The sequence below is a fragment of the Bombina bombina genome, chromosome 2, assembly GCF_027579735.1.
Source record: "Bombina bombina isolate aBomBom1 chromosome 2, aBomBom1.pri, whole genome shotgun sequence".
Taxonomy (NCBI): Eukaryota; Metazoa; Chordata; class Amphibia; order Anura; family Bombinatoridae; genus Bombina; species Bombina bombina.
In genome coordinates, this window is record NC_069500.1 from 1,316,106,153 (window position 1) to 1,316,126,296 (window position 20,144).

At 41.5% G+C, this 20,144-nt stretch overlaps 1 protein-coding gene across 1 annotated transcript in view; it reads left to right on the forward strand.

Annotated features, from left to right (window-relative positions):
- SORCS2 (sortilin related VPS10 domain containing receptor 2) overlaps window positions 1–20,144 on the forward strand; it is a 1,789,666-nt gene that overhangs the window by 565,550 nt on the left and 1,203,972 nt on the right. The gene's annotated exons all lie outside the window — the stretch shown is intronic.

The following is a 20,144-nucleotide window of genomic DNA, read 5'->3' on the forward strand; positions in this document are numbered from 1 at the left end:
TTCCTACAGTGCTGGTATTATGGGTTTTCATAAACACGTCGTTAAAAGACAAGAAGTGAGCGTAGAGCAAAATTTTGCTCCACACTACACTCCAATACCAGCACTGTTTAAGTCAGCAGTGAGCTGGTCGTACGTGCTCGTGCACGATTTCCCCATAGACATCAATGGAGAGAGCCGGCTGAGAAAAAGTCTAACACCTGCCAAAAGGCAGCGTAAATCTCAGTAACACAGCCCCATTGATTCCTCTGGGGAAACACATTTTATGTTTACACCTAACACCCTAACATGAACCCCGAGTCTAAACACCCCTAATCTTACACTTATTAACCCCTAATCTGCCCGCCTCTGAACATCGCCCACACCTACATTATATTTATTACCCTAATCTTCCGCCTCCAATGTCACCGCAACCTACCTACCTTATTAACCCCTAATCTGCCCACCCCCAACGTCTCCGCCCACTATATTAAATGTATTAACCCCTAAATCTAAGTCTAACCCTAACACCCCCTAACTTAAATAGTAATTTAAGAATAAATCTAAAATAAAAGATACTGATCATTAACTAGAATTATTCCTATTTAAATCAAAATAGCCTATAAAATAAACCCTAAGCTAGCTACAATATAACTAATATGTACTTTGTAGCTAGCTTAGGGTTATTTTTATTTTAAAGGGCAAGGTTTGTATTTATTTTAACTAGTAGAAGATAGTTACAAATAGTTCTTAACTATTTAATAACTACCTTGCTAAAATAAATACAAATTGACCTGTAAAATAAAACCTAAGTTACACTAACACCTAACACTACACTACAATTAAATAAATTACCTATATTAAATACAATTAAATAAATTAAATTAAATTAGCTAAATCACAAAAAACAAACAAACACTAAATTACAGAAAATAAAAAACAAATTACAGATCTTTAAACTAATTACATCTCAATCTAATAGCCCTATCAAAATAAAAAAAGCCCCCCCAAAATAAAAAATAAACTCTAGCCTAAATTAAACTATCAATAGCCCATAAAAGGGCCTTTTGCGGGGCAGAAAAAAAAAAAAAATACAAACAACCCCCCCAACAGGTAAAACCCACCACCCACACAACCAACCCCCAAAATAAAAGCCTAACTAAAAAAACCTAAGCTCCCCATTGCCCTGAAAAGGGCATTTAGCTCTATTGCAGGCCCAAAGCCCTAACCTAAAAAATAAACCCACCCAATATACCCTTAAAAAAATCCTAACCCTAACCCCCGAAGAGTTCAGCTTACCAGGTAGAAGTCTTCATTCAAGCGGGCAAGATGTCATCAAGGAAGCCGGCAGAAGTGGTCCTCCAGACGGGCAGAAGTCTTCATCCTGACGGATTTTTTCTAACTTTATTCCGATTGGCTGATAGAATTCTATCAGCCAATCGGAATCTAAGGATGCCATTTCGGATGATGTCACTTAGTGATATTCCTTACGAAGAAGACGTTGTGTTGAAGAGGATGCTCCGCGCCGGATGTCTTGAAGATGGAGCCGCTCCACGTCGGAAGGATGAAGATAGAAGATGCCGTCTTGGATGAAGACTTCTGCCTGTCTGGAGGACCACTTCTGCCCGTCCTGGAGGAACCACTTCTGCCCATCTGGAAGGACCACTTCTGCCGGCTTCCTTGAGGACAGCTTGCACTTGGATGAAGGACTTCTCCCGTAAGTGAATCTTCGGGGGGTTAGAGTTAGGATTTTTTTTTTAAGGGTGTATTGGGTGGGTTTATTTTTTTAGGGTTAGGGCTTTGGGCCTGCAATAGAGCTAAAATGCCCTTTTTAGGGCAATGCCCCATCCAAATGCCCTTTTCAGGGGCAATGGGGGAGCTTAGGGTTTTTTTAGTTAGACTTTTATTTGGGGGTTGGTGTGGTGGGTGGTGGGTTTTACTGGGTTGGAGAGGTTGTTTTGGATTTTTTTTACAGGTAAAAGAGCTGATTTCTTTGGGGCAATGCCCTGCAAAAGGCCCTTTTAAGTTTAGTTTAGGCTAGGGTTTTTTTTTATTTTGGGGGCCGGTCTTTTTTTAAATTTTGATAGGGCTATTAGATTAGGTGAATTAGTTTAAATATCTTGTAATATGTTTTTTATTTTCTGTAATTTAGTGTTTTTTTGTGATTTAGCTAATTTTATTTATTTAATTGTATTTAATGTAGGTAATTATTTTAATTGTAGTGTAGTGTTAGGTGTTAGTGTAACTTAGGTTAGGTTTTATTTTTCAGGTCCAAATTGTATTTATTTTAGCTAGGTAGTTATTAAATAGTTAATAACTATTTAGTAACTATTCTACCTAGTTAAAAAAATAAAAACTTGCCTGTAAAATAAAAATAAACCCTAAGCTAGCTACAATGTAACTATTAGTTATATTGTAGCTAGCTTAGGGTTTATTTTATAGGTAAGTCTTTAGTTTTAAATAGGAATAAATTTAGTTAATGATAGGAATTTTATTTAGATTTATTTAAATTATATTTAAGTTAGGGGGGTGTTAGGGTTAGACTTAGTTTAAAGGGTTAATAAATTTAGAATAGTGGCGGCAAATTTGGGGTGACGGCAGATTAGGGGTTAATAAATGTAGGTAGGTGGCGGTGATGTTGGGGCAGCAGATTAGGGGTTTAATAAATATAATGTAGGTTGCGGCGATGTTAGGGGCGGCAGATTAGGGGTTAATAAATATTTATAACTAGTGTATGCGAGGTGGAGTGTGGCGGTTTAGGGATAATATGTTTATTCTAGTGGCGGCGATGTCCGTAGTGGCAGATTAGGAGTTAAAAATTGTATTATAGTGTTTGCGATGCGGGAGGGCCTCGGGTTTAGGGGTTAATAGGTAGTTTATGGGTTTTAGTGTACTTTGTAGCACTTTAGTTATGAGTTTTATGCTACAGCGTATGTAGTGTAAAACTCATAACTACTGACTTTAGGAATGCGTTAGGAATCTTGGCGGTAGAGGGTGTACCGCTCACTTTTTGGCCTCCCAGGACTCGTAATTACCAGTGCTATGGAAGTCCCATAGAAAAAAAGGGTTTACAAAGTTTACGTAAGTCGGTTTGCGGTAAGGCCAAAAAAGTGTGCGGTTGCCCCTAAACCTGCAAGACTCGTAATAGCAGCGGTAGTGAAAAAGCAGAGTTAGGACCTGTTAAGCGCTGCTTTTTTAACTTACCCGCAAATCTCGTAATCTAGCTGTATGTCTTTAAATTCACATTTTAATGAACTGGAGCATTTAATTTTTACATTAGTATGTTCTTTATGTTCTCTCTGCATGAAGTGCTATTATTCCAACTTCCAGACTAGAAAGTCTTTGTTGCTATTGTAATATGCTGGAAATTCTTACCCACGCACCTTAAAATGAATGGACCAAAATACATTTTAAACTGTTTCTGTCTTGTTTGCAATATAATTAAAGTGAATACACAACACCCTTTAGAATTCGTTAAATTGGTATTAAGGCTTCAATTAACTGACCCTGAAATAACACACTATTTGTCATTCAAGAGCATTATTGGTTTTTAATTTGTATGGAAAAATTCATTTGAAGTAAGTTCATTATCAGTGACAAATGATGTCCCCTGCGGAAGGTGTCTGAAAATGCAGCAGTAAAAATGATTCTGAGCACCATACAGGAAGGCTAATCATTGTAAATATGCAGGGGGATTTAAACTGAGGCAAGGCCAAACTAGGAATAGAGAAAGGCGTAATCAGTAAATGCAAAGTCAATGCAAGAGTTTGCCACAAAAACATGGGGCAGAAGTTTATTTATAGGAATTTCCAAAATGTTTCAGTAGAATGTACACCGATTTATCCTGGAAGGCTGGAATAGACCATATGTTTTAGGATATCTCTGTGAGAAATAACTCAATTGAATAAGCCAACTTGTCCTTACAAAGGAAGTGCAGGGCAACAGCCCGGAGCGTAGCTAAGGGTTAAGGCCGTGGTTGAGTGAGTGAGTGGCTGCTGCTGGTGTGTGTTGTTTGTTACAATGCTTGCATTATTTTGGGAGGGGGTTTACTTACCTTATATATGGGGATGTGCAGGGAGTCCACTTCCTCTTTGTTCCAGTGGATCCCTGGAAACTCTTTCTATAGCATGGATCATAGCAGAATTCCCATGGAGGATGAACCTGCGGAGTGGGAAAAACATAATTTATGCTTACCTGATAAATTCCTTTCTCCTGTACGTGTAGTCAGTCCACGGGTCATCCATTACTTATGGGATTTATCTCCTCCCTAACAGGAAGTGCAAGAGGATCACCCAAGCAGGAGCTGCTATATAGCTCCTCCCCCTCTACGTCATACCCAGTCATTCGACCGAAACCAAACGAGGAAAGGAGAAAACTATAGGGTGCAGTGGTGACTGGAGTTTAATTTAAAATTTAGACCTGCCGTAAAAACAGGGCGGGCCGTGGACTGACTACACTACAGGAGAAAGGAATTTATCAGGTAAACATACATTATGTTTTCTCCTGTTAAGTGTAGTCAGTCCACGGGTCATTCATTACTTATGGGATACCAATACCAAAGCTAAAAGTACACGGATGACGGGAGGGACAGGCAGGATCTTTACACGGAAGGAACCACTGCCTGTAGAACCTTTCTCCCAAAACAGCCTCCGAAGAAGCAAAAGTGTCAATATTTGGTAAAATTTCGAAAAAGTGTGAAGTGAAGACCAAGTTGCAGCCTTGCAAATCTGTTCAACAGAGGCCTCATTCTTAAAGGCCCAAGTGGAAGCCACAGCTCTAGTAGAATGAGCTGTAATCCTTTCAGGAGGCCGCTGTCCAGCAGTCTCATAGGCTAAACGTATTATGCTACGAAGCCAAAAAGAGAGAGAGGTAGCCGAAGCTTTTTTTGACCTCTCCTCTGTCCAGAATAAACGACAAACAGGGAAGAAGTTTGACGAAAATCTTTAGTTGCCTGCAAATAAAATTTCAGGGCACGGACGACGTCCAGATTGTGCAGAAGTCGTTCCTTCTTTGAAGAAGGGTTAGGGGCACAATGATGGAACAACAATCTCTTGATTGATATTCCTGTTAGTGACTACCTTAGGTAAGAACCCAGGTTTAGTATGCAGAACTACCTTGTCTGAATGAAAAATCAGATAAGGAGAATCACAATGTAAGGCCGATAACTCAGAGACTCTTCGAGCCGAGGAAATAGCCCTTAAAAACAGAACTTTCCAAGATAACAAGCTTGATATCAATGGAATGAAGGGGTTCAAACGGAACACCCTGCAAAACGTTAAGAACTAAGTTTAAAGCTCCACGGCGGAGCAACAGTTTAAACACAGGCTTAATCCTGGCCAAAGCCTGACAAAAAGCCTGAACGTCTGGAACTTCTGACAGACGTTTGTGTAAAAGGATAGACAGAGTTGAGATCTGTCCCCTTTAACGAACTAGCAGATAAACCCTTTTCTAAACCTTCTTGTAGAAAAGACAATATCCTAGGAATCCTAACCTTAGTCCATGAGTAACTCTTGGATTCGCACCAATGTAAGTATTTACGCCATATTTTATGGTAAATTTTCCCTGGTAACAGGTTTCCTAGCCTGTATTAAGGTATCAATCACTGACTCCAAGAATCCCCCGCTTTGATAGAATCAAGCGTTCAATCTCCATGCAGTCAGCCTCAGAGAAATTAGATTTGGATGTTTGAAAGGACCCTGAATCAGAAGGTCCTGTCTCAGAGGTAGAGACCAAGGTGGACAGGACGACATGTCCACTAGATCTGCATACCAGGTCCTGCGTGGCCACGCAGGACCTGTTAGAATTATCGATGCTCTCTCCTGTTTGATCCTGGCAATCAATCGAGGAAGCATCGGGAAGGGTGGAAACACATAAGCCATGTTGAAAACCCAAGGGTGCTGTCAGAGCATCTATCAGTACCGCTCCCCGGGTCCCTGGACCTGGATCCGTAACAAGGAAGCTTGGCGTTCTGGCGAGACGCCATGAGATCCAGATCAGATCTGGTGTGCCCCAACGCCGAAGCAGTTGGGCAAACACCTCCGGATGAAGTTCCCACTCCCCCCCCCGGATGAAAGGTCTGGCGACTTAGGAAATCCGCCTCCCAGTTCTCCACGCCTGGATGTGGATCGCTGACAGGTGGCAAGAGTGAGACTCTGCCCAGCGAATTATCTTTGAGACTTCCATCATCGCTAGGGAACTCCTTGTCCCTCCCTGATGGTTGATGTAAGCCACAGTCGTGATGTTGTCCGACAGAAACCTGATGAACCTCAGAGTGCTAACTGAGGCCAAGCCAGAAGGGCATTGAAAACTGCTCTTATTCCAGAATGTTTATTGGAAGGAGTCCTCTCCTCCTGAGTCCATGATCCCTGAGCCTTCAGGGAATTCCAAACAGCGCCCCAACCTAGCAGGGCTGGCGTCTGTTGTTACAATCGTCCAATCTGGCCTGCTGAAGGGCATCCCCCTGGACAGATGTGGCCGAGAAAGCCACCATAGAAGAGAATCTCTGGTCTCTTGATCCAGATTCAGCATAGGGGACAAATCTGAGTAATCCCCATTCCACTGACTTAGCAATGCACAATTGCAGTGGTCTGAGATGCAGGCGTGCAAAAGGTACTATGTCCATTGCCGCTACCATTAAGCCGATTACCTCCATGCACTGAGCCACTGACGGGTGTTGAATGGAATGAAGGACACGGCAAACATTTAGAAGTTTTGTTAACCTGTCCTCTGTCAGGTAAATTTTCATTTCTACAGAATCTATAAGAGTCCCCAAGAAGGGAACTCTTGTGAGTGGCAATAGAGAACTCTTTTCTACGTTCACCTTCCACCCATGCGACCTTAGAAATGCCAGAACTAACTCTGTATGAGACTTGGCAGTTTGGAAACTTGACGCTTGTATCAGAATGTCGTCTAGGTACGGAGCTACCGATATTCCTTGCGGTCTTAGTACCGCCAGAAGAGAGCCCAGAACCTTTGTAAAGATTCTTGGAGCTGTAGCTAACCCGAAGGGAAGAGCTACAAACTGGTAATGCCTGTTTAGGAAGGCAAACCTTAGGTACCGATAATGATCCTTGTGAATCGGTATGTGAAGGTAGGCATGCTTTAAATCCACTGTGGTCATGTACTGATCCTTTTGGATCATAGGTAAGATTGTCCGAATAGTTTCCATTTTTGAACGATGGAACTCTTAGAATTTGTTTAGGGATCTTTAAGTCCAAGATTGGTCTGAAGGTTCCCTCTTTTTTGGGAACCACAAACAGATTTGAGTAAAACCCTTGTCCGTGTTCCGACCGCGGAACTGGGTGGATCACTCCCATTAGTAAAAGGTCTTGTACACAGCGTAGAAACGCCTCTTTCTTTATCTGGTTTGCTGACAACCTTGAAAGATGAAATCTCCCTTTTGGAGGAGAAGCTTTGAAGTCCAGAAGATATCCCTGAGATATGATCTCTAACGCCCAGGGATCCTGGACATCTCTTGCCCAAGCCTGGGCGAAGAGAGAAAGTCTGCCCCTCACTAGATCCGTTTCCGGATCGGGGGCCCTCACTTCATGCTGTCTTAGGGGCAGCAGCAGGCTTTCTGGCCTGCTTGCCTTTGTTCCAGGACTGGTTAGGTTTCCAGCCCTGTCTGTAGCGAGCAACAGTTCCTTCCTGTTTTGGAGCGGAGGAAGTTGATGCTGCTCCCTGCCTTGAAGTTACGAAAGGCACGAAAATTAGACTGTTTAGCCCTTGGTTTGGCTCTGTCTTGAGGCAGGGCATGGCCCTTACCTCCAGTAATGTCAGCGATAATTTCTTCAAACCGGGCCCGAATAATGTCTGCCCTTTGAAAGGTATGTTAAGCAATTAGATTTAGAAGTCACATCGGCTGACCAGGATTTAAGCCACAGCGCTCTGCGCGCTTGAATGGCGAATCCGGAGTTCTTAGCCGTAAGCTTAGTTAAGTGTACTACGGCATCAGAAATAATGAATTAGCTAGCTTAAGGACTTTAAGCTTGTCTATAATCTCATCCAATGGAGCTGAGCTAATGGTCTCTTCCAGAGACTCAAACCAGAATGCCGCCGCAGCCGTGACAGGCGCAATGCATGCAAGGGGTTGTAATATAAAACCTTGTTGAACAAACATTTTCTTAAGGTAACCCTCTAACTTTTTATCCATTGGATCTGAAAAAGCACAGCTATCCTCCACCGGGATAGTGGTGCGCTTAGCCAGAGTAGAAACTGCTCCCTCCACCTTAGGGACCGTCTGCCATAAGTCCCGTGTGGTGGCGTCTATTGGAAACATTTTTCTAAATATAGGAGGGGGTGAAAAAGGCACACCGGGTCTATCCCACTCCTTGTTAAGAATTTCTGTAAGCCTTTTAGGTATAGGAAAAACGTCAGTACACGTCGGTACCGCAAAATATTTATCCAGCCTACATATTTTCTCTGGAATTGCAACCGTGTTACAATCATTCCGAGCCGCTAATACCTCCCCTAGTAATACACGGAGGTTCTCAAGCTTAAATTTAAAATTTGAAATGTCTGAGTCCAGTTTACTTGGATCAGATCCGTCACCCACAGAATGAAGCTCTCCGTCCTCATGTTCTGCAAATTGTGACGCAGTATCAGACATGGCTCTATTATTATCAGCGCACTCTGTTCTTACCCCAGAGTGATCTCGTTTACCCCCTAAATTCTGGCAATTTAGATAGTACTTCAGTCATAACATTAGCCATGTCTTGCAAAGTGATTTGTATGGGCCGCCCTGATGTACTTGGCGCCACAATATCACGCACCTCCTGAGCGGGAGGCGAAGGTACTGACACGTGAGGAGAGTTAAGCAATATAAAAAACGTTACTGTGCCTTTAAGAAGCACAAAAAAACTGTCACAGTTGAAATAACAATGAACCAAATTAGTTATAGCAACCAAATTTTCACAGTAAATGCATTAAGTTAGCAAAGGATTGCACCCACCAGCAAATGGATGATTAACCCCTTAGTACCCAAAAACGGATAACAATTTAATATAAACGTTTTTATCACAGTCAAAACACAGTCTCACAGGTCTGCTGTGAGTGATTACCTCCCTCAAAACTAGTTTTGGAGACCCCTGGGCTCTGTAGAGACGTCCTGGATCATGGAGGAAGAAATAGGAAGACTGTGACTGAATTTTTACTGCGCAATAAAGCGCTAAAATAGGCCCCTCCCACTCATAATACAACAGTGGGGAAGCTCAGTAAACTGATTTTATTCATAAACAAACGACAGCCATGTGGTAAAAATAATGCCCATAAAGTTTTATCACCAAGTACCTCAGAAAAAAAACGATTAACATGCCAGTAAACGTTTAAAAATAAAATTATGAAATGTTATTAATAAGCCTGCTGCTAGTCGCTTTCACTGCAGTGGAGGCTCAAATATAACTTAAATGTATACAGTATTTTCTTAGTGAAGTTCCATTCCCTAGAAATACCTCAGTGTAAACATACATACATATCAGCCTGATACCAGTCGCTACTACTGCATTTAAGGCTGCACTTACATTACATCGGTATTAGCAGTATTTTCTCAGTCAATTCCATTCCTTAGAAAATAATATACTGCAACATACCTCCTTGCAGGTGAACCCTGCCTGCTGTCCCCTGTTCTGAAGTTACCTCACTCCTCAGAATGGCCGAGAACAGCAAATGGATCTTAGTTACGACCGCTAAGATCATACACAAACTCAGGTAGATTCTTCTTCTAATGCTGCCTGAGAAAAAACAACACACTCCGGTGCTGTTTAAAATAACAAACATTTGATTGAAGAAATAAAACCTAAGTTTAACAACCACAGTCCTCTCACACGTCCTATCTATTAGTTAGGTGCAAGAGAATGACTGGGTATGACGTAGAGGGGAGGAGCTATATAGCAGCTCTGCTTGGGTGATCCTCTTGCACTTCCTGTTAGGGAGGAGATATAATCCCATAAGTAATGGATGACCCGTGGACTGACTACACTTAACAGGAGAAAGATGGATTTTGAAGACATTGAATGGATCTCACCATCCCCGTCGGGGACTATCATGGTGGGTCAGGGCCATATTTAGGGGCTTTCTATTTCTACTTCCCCGTCAGTTGGGGAGGGTAGCCACAATTTGTTCTCTTCTCCTGCACGGGAGGAGCGAGTTGACAAGGCCAGGCCTGCCCAAGCTTATCAACCGGTGGGACAATGCCTTTAATTGGAGGCTACTGGGGGTTTTGGGCCTGAGGTGCTTGGCGCGGGAGCGGGCATTAGGCCAGGTCCCAGAGGCGGTCCGGGAAAAACTAGGTAAGGAGGTAGCCTTGGGCAGGGTCACAGGCCCCTTTGCGGACTTACCAATTCCAGATTTGGTGATATCTCCACTAGGAGTGGTTCCCAAGAAGGAGACTGGTAAATTTAGGCTGATACAACATCTATCTTACCCGAAGCGGCATTCAGTGAATGATGCCATCCCTGAGGCACTGCGCTCGGTGCTGGATATTGTGCGAGGAGTGGGACCCGAAGCCTTGATGGCTAAATTGGACATAGGCTTCTTCCCATTCACCCGTCTTCCTTCAGGTTGATGGGGTGCTGGTTCGAGGGGGGTTACTATGTGGACCGGTGTCTACCCATGGGTTGCTCCATATCCTGTGCCTATTTTGAGGTATTTAGCTCTTTCCTCCACTGGGCAGTTGCATCAGTTGCAGGAAATGACAAGATCGCACACTATTTGGATGATTTCCTACTAGTGGGATCTGCCTGTTCATCGAAATGTGCCTCCTTGATGAACGTCATGAGGTTCATGATGGCCAGGTTTGGGGTTCCTCTAGCTGAGGATAAGATGGAGGGAACTTGCACGTGTCTAACGTTCCTGGGCATAGAAATAGACTCTGTAGCGAGGGAATATAGACTGCCTAGGGATAAGGTGAATAGAATGTTGCTGACGGTTAGGTCAATGGCCACGGCAGCATCGTGCTCATTGAGGGATTTGCAATCGCTCCTAGAACTCCAAAACTTCGCGGGGAGAGTCATCCCGTGGGGTAAAATCTTTAGTAAGAGGCTGGAAAGGCAGTTGGGGGGCAGCAAAACAGAATCGTCATACATCGGGATCACGGGAGATTTGGTGGCTGACACGCAACCTATGCTTCCTGGAATTGTTTTCCCTCATAGTAGCAGTTGAGCTGTGGGGTCATCTCTTTTGTGACCGGGCTGTGATTTAATGGACGGACAATCTCAGTGTGGTCTTTGCCATCAACAGACTTTCGGCTTCATCGCCATGTTTCCGTGGTACAGAATATAGTGGCAGACGCATTGTCTCGCTTCCAGTGGGAGGCGTTCAGGGCCACGGCTCTGGCTGTGGCTCCTAATGGTCTTCCTTGCCCTTCCTTTTTATGGCAGATGGCGGTGGACTGCAGCGGCTGATCCCTTTACTCTGGGCATCCCTGGCACCAGCTACCTGGTCATCTTATGTGAGGTACTGGAGTGAGTGGGTGAGTTTTTGTGACCTCCATAAATTTCCTTCTTGCGAAAGTGAGCAGAGCTTCCTGCTACAGTGGCTAACTGAGCTGAGAGGTAAGCAGGCAAAAAAGGGGGCAGTGGTGTCCAGACTTTCGGCGGACGCTTTCTTTTGCAGGCTGTACGCGTTTTAGGATGCGTTGTGCTCCTTTCTCATGAAGCAGATAATACGGGGTTGGGGGCATTTGGAGGTCCCGAATAGAGATGCCAGAAAACCAGTTACAGTGGATCGGCTGATAAAATTGTTGGTAGTACTGCCGGCAATCTGCTCTTCGCCTTTTGAGGTCAAGCTCTTCAGGGTGGCCTTTGGACTGGCATTTCATGGCGCACTGAGAGTGGGGGAGTTAGTTCCACATTCCAAGATGGCGGTAACCGGGGGAATCATGCACAATCACGTGAGGGTGACGGATGATTAGGTGCTTCTTTTTATTCACAGGTCTAAGATGGACCAGGATGGCCGGGGATCATGGCTTTCCCTACCAGGGCAACCAGGGGTCACCTGTTGCCCATTGCGCTTGGTATCTTCATACCTGGAAGTGCGACCAGGAGGATATTCCAGGTTTCTTATTCATGAGTGGGGACCCGTTGACGAGATACCAATTCAGGAAAATATTGGGGCAGGTAGCACAGCGGGCTGGTCTCGATGGTTCATGGATTGCACCACACTCGTTCAGAGTGGGGGCGGCCACAACGGCAGCAGAGTTGGACTGGTCCTCTGACCATATTCGCTCCTTGGGGTGCTGGAGATCTCAGCGGTACAGATCCTACATCAGGCCACTGTAGGCATAGGGGATAAGTGTTAATTTGTGGGTACCCATGTGTTAAGGTTCCTAGAATGGTGAGAAAGGGGTGCTAGCCATGTAAGCTTGAGGTCAGGTGCAATATGTTTGCAAGCTAATTGTTGTTTCTTTTTCAGGCACACATCCAGGTCCTGTTTGGGTGTGGATTGTTGGCCATTCGTACGTGCACTGGGCTGTAATTTGAGCTGTGGCTATGCAAGGAGGACAACAGCTAGGATTCCCATCGTCCACGGCTGTGTTGCGTTGGCTAGGACGCAGGGGTTTGTCCTGGGCAGATATGCCTGCATTGTTGCAAGATGCTGCAAGATGGTGGGAAAAGCCCCACATTTTAATTTTGCATGCTAGCGGCAACGATGTAGGGGCCATCCCTACATTGGATTTAATCAGAGCAATGCAGGGCGAATCTGCGACAGTTTAAACTCTGGTTTCCAGGTGTACAAATCGGGTGGTCAAATGTGATCCCTAGGTTGAGGTGGAGACACATGTTGTGTCACAAAGCTGATTTCCAGGTCAGAAAAAAGATCAATAGAGATCTGAGGAAGCAGGTTAGGCACCTCAAGGGTTTATATTATAGAGCATGGGAACATCTCAGCAGCCCATATAGGGTTATATAGGCAGGATAGGGTTCACTTAGAACTGGCAGGAGTAGATCTGTTCCTTCAGAACATCAGGCAGGCGTTACTCCTAAGGGTATAGTGGTGGCGGCAAGAGTCTGGACCATTTAATTTGCAGGTCTGTCTCTTGTGGCGGGTGGTCAGGATCACGGCTGCAGGCTGGAAGAAGGTTTGAGTGATGGCCATTGCAGTCAGGGTGATGCCACAGACTCGGTAGCTTGGGCATGCTCTGGCTGGTTATGATGGGCCGAGAACTCCCTAAAACAAAAGCTGCGTAGAGTATCTCCGCCTTGTGTTCTGCAGCAGTGTCCCCTGGCCATTTTCTAGAAGGTTAGATAGTAAGTGATTTAGGCCTCGATTGCCGCCCCTCGTGTTTTCACCTGTCATTACCAGTTCCCATTGCTGGGTATTAATAAATATGACCCACGGGTCTTTCACCCACCTAATGTGTTGAGTTTTTATTGCAAAGTTATTAAGTTCAACTGTTAAGTTAAGTTGTTAAGTTATTACTTATTTATGTTATAGTCAGCCACACTCAGGAAAGTAGGGCATCAAGTAGGGAAAAGTAGGGCCTTACGGGTTATCATATTTCTTCTTTCCAAATAAATGTTAAATGTTTGGTGAACATTTTGATGTTTTGTTCTGTCTATGGAAGGTTCCATATGATATTTCCAATTCTTAATTAACAATTTCTAAAGATTTGTTACTATATATGTTACTTTTAAGTTAAAGGGATACTATTTTTTAACACTTTTGTATATGAATGTTTCTTAAAGGAATTTTAAACACTTTAAGATTGTAGTGTAAAATGTTTAATTATATGTAGTAGAAAAATACTCCTTTGCTATATGCTTTCCTTATCTATTTTGCCCCATTTTCCTGTAACTTAATTCTGAAAACTGTGGGCTTTTCAATTCTCTGTAGTGGAAGCGCATATCTCACACTGTCATTGGTTGAACACTTTAGTGACCCATATGCAGCTCTCACTAATTGGCCTGAGCGTAGATGGAAACCTAGGTTATAACATGGCTCCACCTTTTGCTTTATGCATATTAAAAGTTTACATCCATTTTTTTTTATATTTCAACTATTAATATAAGGGTTGATCACAATCCTTTACAATGGCTTATCAAATGATTTATCTACAAAAATCCACAAAGACATTAATGAGGAATATTTATAGAAACATTATTAAATAAACTTTTCTAAAGGAATAATGCATCTAAATGTTTTTCTCAGGCTAATCTTTAATTTGGTGTTTAATGTCCCTTTTCAAAGCAATATGCCAAACGTGTTTACTTTAATCTATGAAAAAGTAACATTTCACATCGTGAAATCAACATTTGAATGTCACATTTTTTATTTACCTTTTATTCTCTGTAAATCAAATTTTACGCCTAAATTTGCAAAATAAACATTTATTTTATAGTGGTCAAAATTAAAGTACAGGATAACATAAAAAAATTAATTAATATGGGTGTTTCACTGAGCTCAATGTAAATTAATCTAGTTGTTCCTTTGTAAACCAAAACATTACAAACTGACCTACATTTAACCATGATGCACCAATACTGGGGAGGTTCAATAATGAGGTGAGTTGTCAGCAATCTCTTGTATTCAGTTTGATTCAGTTGGATTTGAACTCATCATTCTCTCTAATGCATAATTAAACATTTATTCAAGATGCGTTTTTCCAGCTGAATTTACAAAGAAAGCACCGAGGGGTCAAATTGGCATAACTCCAATGATTAGATGGATTGAAAGTAATGTGCTCACTACAAATTATAAGTTAAAATGTGATCTCAAAAAACAAGCTTAAACTAGCTTCAGCAGAGATAATAAGACAAGAACTGCAAAACAATTGAGGTTTTGTTAACATGATGTCCATATTGGCTTTACCGAGCAAAGTAAGTGACAGGTGGAGTTTGTCTATTGAAAACCAATTGCAGCAAACAAGGTGATTAAGCATTCCAAATATGTTTAAACTCACTTACGGCTACATTACGAGTTTTGCGTTAGGCTTAAAAAGCAGCGTTAGCCGGTCCTAACGCTGCTTTTTAACGCCCGCTGGTATTACGAGCTTGCAGGTACAGGTGTACCGCTCACTTTTTTGGACAGACTTGGCAATACCGCAAATCCACTTACGTAAATTGCGTATCCTCTTTTTTCAATGGGACTTGCATAGCGCCGGTATTACGAGTTTGCCAAATAGTGAACAGTAGACCCTCTCCTGCCAAGAATGGTACCGCATTTTAAAGTCAGTAGTTAAGAGTTTTACACTACAAAGCCGTAGCATAAAACTCTTAACTAAAGTGCTAAAAAGTACACTAACACCCATAAACTACATATTAACCCCTAAACCGAGGCCCTCCCACATCGCAAACACTAAAAGAAAATGTGTAACCCCTAATCTGCCGAACCGGACATCGCCGGTTAACCCCTAAACCGCCGCACTCCCGCCTCGCAAACACTAGTTAAATATTAACCCCAAATCTGCCGTCCCTAACATCGCCGCCACCTACCTACATTTATTAACCCTTAATCTGCCGCCCCCAACGTTGCCGCCACTATATTAAAGTTATTAACCCCTAAATCTAATTCTAACCCTAGCACCCCCCTAACTTAAATATAATTAAAAGAAATCTAACTAAAAATTCCTATCATTAACTAAATTATTCCTATTTAAAACTAAATACTTACCTGTAAAATAAACCTTAAGCTAGCTACAATATAACTAATAGTTACATTGTAGCTAGCTTAGGTTTTATTTTTATTTTACAGGCAAGTTTGTATTTATTTTAACTAGGTAGAATAGTTATTAAATAGTTATTAACTATTTAATAACTACCTAGCTAAAATAAATACATAAGTACCTGTAAAATAAAACCTAACCTAAGTTACAATTGCACCTAACACTACACTATAATTAAATAAATTAACTAAATTAAATACAATTAACTAAATTACATACAATTAGCTAAATTAAATTAAATTATCTAAAGTACAAAAAAAAACAACACTAAATTACAGAAAATAATAAAGAAATTACAGATATTTAAACTAAATACACCGAATCTAATAGACCTATAAAAATAAAAAAGGCCCCCCCCAAAATAAAAAAAAACCCTAGCCTAAACTAAACTACCAATAGCCCTTAAAAGGGCCTTTTGTGGGGCATTGCCATCAACTCTTTTAACTGTAAAAAAAAATACAAACAACCCCCCAACAGTAAAACCCACCACCCACACAACCAACCCCCCAATAAAATTATCAAAAAAAAACCTAAGCTCCCCATTGCCCTGAAAAGGGCATTTGGATGGGCATTGCCCTTAAAGGGCAGTTAGCTCTTTTGCTGCCCAAAGTCCCTAACCTAAAAATAAAACCCACCCAATACACCCTTAAAAAAAACCTAACACTAACCCCCTGAAGATCGACTTACCGGGATAAGTCTTCATCCAAGCTGGGCGAAGTGGTTCTCCAGATGGGCAGAAGTCTTCATCCAAGTCGGGCAGAAGTGGTCTTCCAGACGGGCAGAAGTCTTCATCCAGACAGCATCTTCTATCTTCATCCATCCGGCGCGGAGCGGGTCCATCTTCAAGTCATCCGGCGCGGAGCATCCTCTTCATCCGACGACTAACACAGAATGAAGGTACCTTTAAGCGACGTCATCCAAGAATTCTATCAGCCAATCGGAATTAAGGTAGAAAAAATCCTATTGGCTGATCCAATCAGCCAATAGAATGCAGATGAAGAGGATGCTCCGCGTTGGAAGTCTTGAATATGGACCCGCTCCGCTCCGGATGGATGAAGATAGAAGATGCCGTCTGGATGAAAACTTCTGCCCATCTGGAGGACCACTTCTGCCCGGCTTGGATGAAGACTTCTGCCCGTCTGGAGGACCACTTCGCCCGGCTTGGATGAAGACTTCTGCCCGTCTGGAAGACTACTTCACCCGACTTGGATGAAGATGTCTCCCGGTAAGTCGATCTTCAGGGGGTTAGTTTTAGGTTTTTTTAAGGGTATATTGGGTGGGTTTTATTTTTTAGATTAGGGTTTGGGCGGCAAAAGAGCTAACTGCCCTTTTAAGGGTAATGCCCATCCAAATGCCTTTTTCAGGGCAATGGGGAGCTTAGGTTTTTTTAGATAGTATTTTATTTTGGTGGTTGGTTGTGTGGGTGGTGGGTTTTACTGTTGGGGGTTTGTTTGTATTTTTTTTTACAGGTAAAATAGCTGATTATTTTGGGGCAATGCCCCGCAAAAGGCCCTTTTAAGGGCTATTGGTAGTTTAGTTTAGGCTAGGATTTTTTTTTTGGGGGGGGCTTTTTTTATTTTAATAGTGTTTATTATTTTCTGTAATTTAGTGGGGGTTTTTTTTTGTACTTTAGATAATTTAATTTAATTTATTTAATTGTTTTTAATTTATGTAATTTATTTAATTATAGTGTAATGTTAGGTGTTAGTGTAACTTATGTTAGGTTTTATTTTACAGGTAAATTTGTATTTATTTTAGCTAGGTAGTTATTAAATAGTTAATAACTATTTAATAACTATTCTACCTAGTTAAAATAAATACAAACTTGCCTGTAAAATAAAAATAAAACCTAAGCTATCTACAATGTAACTATTAGTTATATTGTAGCTAGCTTAGGGTTTATTTTACAGGTAAGTAATTAGTTTTAAATAGGAATAATGTAGTTAATGATAGGAATATTTATTTAGATTTATTTAAATTATATTTAAGTTAGGGGGTGTTAGGTTTAAGGTTAGACTTAGGTTTAGGGGTTAATAACTTTAATATAGTGGCGGCGAAGATCGGGGCGGCAGATTAGGGGTTAATAAATCTAGGTAGGTGGTGGCAATGTTAGGGCCGGCACATTAGGGGTTAATATTATTTAACTAATGTTTGCGAGGTGGGAGTGCGGCGGTTTAGGGGTTAATATGTTTATTATAGTGGCGGCGACGTTGGGGGCAGCAGATTAGAGGTTAATAAGTGTAGGTAGGTTTCGGCAATGTTGGGGTGGCAGATTAGGGGTTAATAAATATAATGTAGGGGTCTGCGATGTGGCAGCAGATTAGGCGTTCATAAGTATAATGTAGTTGGCGGCGGTGTCCGGAGCGGCAGATTAGGGGTTAATAATTATAATGTAGGTGTCGGGGGTGGCAGATTATGGTTAATAAGTGTAAGATTAGGGGTGTTTAGACTCGGGGTTCATGTTAGGGTGTTAGGTGTAGACATAAATGTTATTTCCCCATAGGAATCAATGGGGCTGCGTTAAGGAGTTTTACGCTGCTTTTTTGCAGTGTTAGACTTTTTTTCAGCTGGCTCTCCCCGTTGATTCCTATGGGGAATGCGGTAATGAGCAAAATTTTGCTCAACGCTCACTTCTTGTCTTTTAATGCAGGGTTTATAAAAACCTGTAATACCAGCGCTGTAGGAAAGTGAGTGTTGAGGGAAAACTGCTCGTTAGCACCGCACAGCCTCTAACGCAAAATTCGTAATCTAGGTGTTAGTATGTTAGTGTATTGCAAGAATGCAGAAAAATCTTATGTTTACAATGCATTCCTGACCCTTTTAAGACAGTGATATTTCCCCATTCTTATTAAATAGAAGCTAAACAAAGAATCTCAGGGTTTTGCCGCCATGAATTTATGCTAAAAAAATCTAAATGTACACTGCTGTTGTCATAGTTAGATGGAGTTTAAAGGGATACTTAAGTTTTAATTAAACTTTAATGATTCAGACAGAGAGTGTCATTTTGATAAACTTTCTAATTTACTTCTGTTATTAAAATGTGCACAATCTTTGTACATGCACACTTTCTGAGGCAATAGCTCCTACTGAGCATGTGCAAGAAGGGTCATTGATTCTAGCTCAGAAATGTCTATATGTGCTAATTTTAGAACGTTATAAGGTTCAGAAGCTTAAAATCAGCATCTGGTGTCGAACCAGTCACTATTAATGGCATGTTTGTTGCAAACTTGCTTAGTAAAGTTTTATGGCACTTTATAGGAATCTTAAAGTATGGGAAAATATGGCAGAAAACCTGATTCTCCTATCAAAAGAAATCCATCAAATTAACCTTAAAGGGACACTGAACCCAATTTTTGTCTTTCGTGATTCAGATAGAGCATGCAATTTTAAGTAACTTTCTAATTGACTCCTATTATCAATTTCTCTTTGTTCTCTTGCTATCTTTATTTGAAAAAGAAGGCATCTAAGCTTCTTTTTTGTTCAGACTCTGGACAGCACTTTTTTATTGGTGGATGAATTTATCCACCAATCAGCAAGAATAACCCAGGTTATTCACCAAAAATGGGCCGGCATCTAAACTTACATTCTTGCATTTCAAATAAAGATACCAAGAGAATGAAGAAAATTTGATAATAGGAGTAAAATAGAAAGTTGCTTAAAATTGCATGCTCTATCTGAATAACAAAAGAAAAAAATGTGGGTTCAGTGTCCCTTTAAGAGAAAATATTAAGTATCTCTTTATGTTCTAATATTATGTTTTCCAAGTCTTCGATACTTTTAAATTAAAAGTGCTGTGGCAATTTATTTACTCTGGAACAGATCAAATAAGACTAGTCAGTGTAGGAGCTGATAGAAGAGAAGAAATAAGCTTTAGGGGCCTATTTGTTAATATGCAAGCGGACATGATATGATGTGGTGTATCATGTCCGCATATGCTGTCGGCATTTATCATTTCACAAGCAGTTCTTGTGAACTGCTTGTGCAATACCGCCCCCTGCAGATTTGTGGCTAATTGGCCGCTAGCAGGGGGTGTCAATCAGCCTGATCGTATAGGATCGGGCGGATTGATGTCCACGGCCTCAGGGCAGGCGGACAAGTTATGGAGCAGTGGTCTTTAGACCACTGCTTCATAACTACTGTTTCCAGTGAGCCTGAAGGCCCCTTACCCTCTAACTTATCGGAAGCCGCAAAGCTATTTGCAGTAACTAAAAATGTAAATATTGTTAGGTCTGAATACCGCACTCTCAAAAGAGAATGTATCTTAAGATTGAATCAGACACAGTTTAATAGAGAATTGAAATACGCAAACTATGTCTTATTTGGATTGCTGAAATTTTCTTGTTTTCATGCTGGCTGCCAACAATAATTGTGACTCATACAGCCCATTTCTTTCATTCTGGCATCCAAGGGGTTAAGAGTTGCTCTTTCTTTAATAGGAAAGCAATATATTAAAAAATTCAATTGCACAGTGGTCTCACAGAGACTGACAGTAATATATATATATATATAT